Raw genomic sequence first — 5,750 nt, 5'->3', positions numbered from 1 at the left:
CAGTAGCCTTGTGTTTTCACGTTTAGGAAGCTGGAGTGTATTCAGTTCGTGGTCCTTTAGCCTGCTGGATGTTATATCTGTGCTGGTTTCTCAGTAGAGATAGCATTTGAGAAGGTTTAGGGGACTAAGTGAGCAATAAACAAGTAGGAGTAAGTGGGGACAGTGATTTCGGAGAATGTGAGTCTGGATTTGAGGGGAGTAGGAGATTGAGAGACGGTGGACAGAGGATCCTGCCAGAAGAGGCCCTGGCAGGGACCACATGCAGAAGCACAGTAGGGCTAAGCAGAAAATGCTCTTGTGCCCCAGGACCCTTGGCCTGGCTCTAAGAAGGGAAAACTGTATGCAAATTGCAGAAGTCAAGTATTTCAACCTCCTGGGTACAATCTGCTTCTCTCAACTCAGTCCTGGTGTCAGAGACGGAGAGCTGACCCGACATGAACCTTTGGTTCAGTGGTCTCACCTCTGTCCTCTCCTTACCTTTCTAACCTTACTCCTCCCTCTGGGTGAACACCCCTTCACTCTCTACTCTTTGCCAGCTGCCCCTGCACACAGCAGGAAGCGCTATCTCGTAGGAGATACTGGCTTTGGAAAGTGAGTCATCCAGGCCTACATCACAGACAAAGTCCTGCAAACACACACTCACATTTGCCCTGTGCCTTGTGTTTTCCAGGTTTTTTTCCTCCAGTTCTTTGTTCCTAAAAAACAAGCTGGATTTTGGCTGAACTATGCTTTCCGAACAGAAGCGCTTTTGCAATTGATCCTGGGCAAAAAGTCAAAATAAGCATTTAAGTGGAGATTTTAGTTTTTCAAATGTACATGCATTGAAAATTTTGTTTTTTCACCAGGGGGTCTTACTGGGTGTATTTTAAGCACGTTATGATGCCTCCAGAGGGCAGGCCTTGCACAGACTTTTAAAAAAATGTTCTCAGGGCACTCAGTCTTTCTTTCAAAAAGCTTTTTCTCATTGGTTTTACAATGAAAATACTGTGGAGACTTCGGAAAGAAAATCTCCCCTAGACCTTAAACAAATAGATATATTTCCAGCAAAATGGGTTTATTTGGGAACAATAAAGAATTGCAACTCAGGACGTGTGGTCTAATGGTGAACCATGTGAAAGTCTCAGAAACAAAGGAGAGGAGTGCTCTTTTATGGACTTGGGAGGGGCGGTTGTAAACAAAGAGTCCATTGGAGGAAACTGAGTTCAAAGTGTAGTGACTTTTCATTGGCCAAGTTATGATGGTCGCTGATTGGCTGAGCTGTTACTGGGCAGGGAGGAACCTTTCCTTCTGCTGAGGCAGACAAGTACCGTTTCCCCAAAAATAAGACCTAGCCGGAGAATCAGCTGTAATGCGTCTTTTGGAGCAAAAATTAAGATAAGACCCGGTCTTATCTTAATTTTTGCTCCAAAAGCAAAAATTAACCAAAATCAACATTAGAGCTGATTGTCCGCCTAGGTCTTATTTTCAGGAAAACACGGTAGAATCACGCCCTGTGGAAGGTGAAGGGTATGAGTGACTCGTGCATGAGAGTTCTCTCTTCTAACCTCCCAACTCCACTGTAAATGAAGTTTCTGTATTAATTTTCACATTTAGATTTGCTCATTAAATGCAGACCCCTTTTCCAAGTGGTCATGAATAAAATGGGGTGGAGAAATATCTTCAAACAGACCAGGATTTTGCCTTGGGCCGTCGGGGCTACTTCTTTCTTGGCCTGGACAATCTACCCTCCTCTGCACATTCGTTAATTTCGCCGTTGTGCGTCCGGCAGGCACGTCAGAGGCTGACTGACCACCCAATCCGTAGTAGCGACCTGATCATCTTAATGCCTCACGCTTTTTTTTGTTTGGTTGGTTTTCTTTTTTTCCAAAATACCTCCTGTATGTGGCATGTTCTTGTTTTGTTTTAGTTGACTCTTGAATTGTTGGTTTGCCACCATTAAAATAGAGCTCCAGGAGAACAGGAAAGGAATCTGTGCCTATCTCTTTCACTCCCCACTGTGCCCCAGCTGTGAGAACAACTCCTGACAAATACGTAGCAACCCAGGAAAAATGTCACTTGTGAATGCATGCATCAGTGCCAAGAGAGGGGGCCACTGGATCTGAATCACACCACCCGCAGCCCTGTCCAGCTGTGCCTGACACCAACCTGCCTTAGACCGTTGAGTTATACAAATCAATAATGATCCCTATGGTTAAGCCAGGTCACTTGGGTTTTCTGTCACTTGCAGCCAGAATAATCCAGATATATTGATACACAGGTAATCTGAATGAGTTTATCATTTTTATATCTCTGGAAAATAGATTAGTATAAAAAAAACTAAAGACCACATCCCTGAAATATAAGTACCCCAAATGTAACAGCTACCCCTACCTTCTATTCTTCCATCCTGCCTAGGGCAAGCCTTGGAGATTCTTTCTCAGGGCTGCCAGGAAGACCACTCAGATTATAAGGCAAGTGCTCAGTGACCCAGCTTTTTGTTCCCAAGACTCTTGAGGACTTGTCAGGATAATAATCATGTAATTCACATAATGGTAAGGGGAAATAATGGAAAATGACCCCTTGACAAGGTGCTGAGAAGATATGGACGCCTTTTAAGTGGAGCTGTTGTGATTTGCGTGTCCCATCCTGTATTTTCCTAAATGGCGGTGTGCTTTGCCAGTGGATTTGGCTCATGCCAAATCTGCAGCTACACAGTTTCCAGAAACTCACATAGTGAGCAGTGGACCTTCGGTGCCCAGACGTGCACGTTCCACTGGGGGCTCTGCTTACATTTCCTGTGCTGTCGGCAAGTCCTGTAGCCTGTCCAGGTTTGAGCTTCCTCATCTTTAGCGCAAAAGGGTCAAACTCATTCATTTCTAAGCCCTGACCATTTCTGCCATTCTGTTTCTTTTGAGGTTCCCGATCACTGTCCCTTAGATTTTTTTTCTGTTTGTAAAAGTAAACAGCCATTCTGGAACTATTGGAATAACAGGTAAAAGGGTGTCACCCATCACCCCACCATTTAAGCAGCCTTGACGTCACCCTTTATTTATTTCCTGTCTTTTGTGCAGTTTTAAAACACAGCTAACGTGAGCTTCCAAGTCAAACAGATTTGGTAGGAGCATCAGTTTTGCCAGTGTTTGGTACGGTGTGCCACGGCAGTTCCTTATCTCTGAACTTCCATTTGATCCTCTACAAATGGGCACAGTGATAATACACCCTCCCCCAAGATGGGTGAGGTTGGATGAAATAATGCATCAGAAGTGTGTGATCTGCACATAGCAAGTGCTCACGAATCGTGTGTTCCCTGTGGAGGGCCCCGCCGCCCCGAGACCCCCCTGATGGCCTCTCAGACGGGAAAAGCAGCTCCGACGGGGGCAGAACTCAGGACTGACCCAGAGGTCCTGTCATGCCCTTGCATTGAGAGCAAGGGTCCCAGGCAGCACCAGCCGCAGGCCCCAGCCCTCAGGGGTTTCAGCAGTGGCGTGATGGCCCTGGAGCCGTTTCCCAGGTGACAACGTCGTCATGGGTGCCGAGACCTGGTGGAAGTGGACACGGTGACCACGGCACGGAGCTTGCTGGAGAGCATGTGTACGAGTGTCAGAAGCAGCCATCTCTGCTCCAGAGGGGAATCCTTGACCAGGGGCTTCCCCTGAGACAGAAGAAGGCACACATCATCTGTGTCCCCCTGCCTGCTGAGCCGTGGCCGGGCTCCTCCCCGTCCTCAGATGACTCCATCGTGGAACTGGAAACGGTCCCTCCCGTGGAGATCTGGGAGGAAATCTGTGACCGCCCACCAGTCAAAAAGCGGCACCTAACGAGAACCCACTTAGCCAGTTTCTGGGAAATACACACTCTGAATACAGTTGAATAAATAGAAAACAGATCAGCATGAGGCCTTTCAAAAACTCAAAGTAAAAGGATCTGACACCTGAGATGTGAAGGAAGAGCATTCATGACAAAGATTTACTCCAGGAAACAGAAGTACATGTCAAGCAACGTCTGCTCTGTACTCCTGAAACATTTGAGAACACAGTTTCCATTTTTCTATGAAAAATTTGTGTCCATGTTTTACCTTTGCTGCGCTGATCTCGAAGAACCCAGAAAATCCTGAGCTCTAAAATTAAAAGCCCCGTGGGGTAGGTCAGGATACCCAAAAGAGAGCTTGCTGGAAGTAGGCAGAAATGAAGAGTTAAGCAAGGATGGGTAAAGATTAAAAAAAAAAAAAATACGTGTGATTATAATATTGGCATTAAGTGAGAAGATGTGGTGTCCAGACAAGAGAAGAAAGTGAGCAAGAAGGCAAGAGGACCGGAGAAGAGACAGTGACAAGCAGCAGCCCATACATGGAAAGAAAGGAAGCCCACCCACACCAACATACGAACATTCCAAGACATGGAAGGGCTCCCCTCAGCTGCAGAACGCAGTGTCACAGCACAGACGTCTATAACCGATATGTATATATATATATAAAAGCCCGTAACGGGATTCCTGCCTGGAGACAGGAATATTACCGGCAGTGGGGAACCTGGACCCTCATCTACAGCTCTGAGCAGACGATGAAGAATCACCAGTCACTTGAGGAAAGTCCGTTAGGTATTTTGAAACTACCTAACGCCTGTGGAAATGTCAGTACAGGAATCAGATAGTGCCTAGAAGGCCATCGTGTCCATTAAAAGGAGAATACACTGGCAAGGGAAAAAAAGCAATTCTTAGAAATGAAAAACACTGTGAAATAAACTTAACAGTCACACTGAAAGCAGGATAGACACAGATACAATTAGTTGAAAGATTAAGTCACACGATTCTTCCTGAAACCATTGCAAAGGGGATAGAGATGGAAAGTATGAAACAATGGAGGAAATAATCAAATTAACACTTTCTTCAGCTAAAGAAAGATTTGACTTCATGTTGAAAAATCCTCAAAATCCAAAACAAGGGAAGCATACAGATCAGTGACCTTCCCAAACAGTGTCAGTAACTCATTGAAAACTTTGTTTTTAATGCAATAGCACCGAAAACTATTAAGTGCTTAGGAGTATGTCTAGTGAACAGTCCAGGCCTCGTATGGATAAAATTATAAAACTTCCCTGAAAACGATGAAAGATCTAAATGAAGAGACATGCTATGTTCTAGATGGAAGGGTTCAATATTATAAAGCCATTTATTTCTCCCTACATTAAGACATTCTATACATGGCAAAATCCCAACTGGACGTTTTCATGGAACTCGATAAGGTGGATTGTCGACGCTCAAGAAGAGTCAAGAGTAAGGAATAGGGATTTAGCTTCTGGGTATTAAAACCTATTTCAAGTGTCAGTACGTAAAGCAGTATGGTACCAGGGAATAGGCACCTCAGTGGAACGGAATAGAAAGTTTTGAAGCAAGTGGGGAATCTAGAACATCAGAATAATTTCAAAGGGTTCCCCCCACTCGCCCTTAAAAGGATTTGCTTCTTAAGAAATGGAATGAGAGCTACTGACTGTTGTTTTGATGGGTGAATAGAGCAACTTGGATTTCATACCACACAAAAATAAATTCCAGGCTAATTAAATACCTAGACATAAAAAGAAATATGCAAGAATTTAGAGATAAGAGAATGTTTTATAACACTGGGATAGAAAAGGGCTGCATAAGCAAGACCCTGAATTTAGGGAGGAATTTATTCCTTTGTTCGCCCTTGGAATCTCAGATTTTTGAGTGGCGCAGAATCCAAGTGAGCCCCAGGTTGAGCTATCTGAAGACCCTTCTCCAAGTAGGAAGATTGACTA

This window comes from Rhinolophus ferrumequinum, chromosome 15 (assembly GCF_004115265.2).
Source record: "Rhinolophus ferrumequinum isolate MPI-CBG mRhiFer1 chromosome 15, mRhiFer1_v1.p, whole genome shotgun sequence".
Classification (NCBI taxonomy): Eukaryota; Metazoa; Chordata; class Mammalia; order Chiroptera; family Rhinolophidae; genus Rhinolophus; species Rhinolophus ferrumequinum.
Note: the sequence above shows the minus strand (reverse complement) of the source record.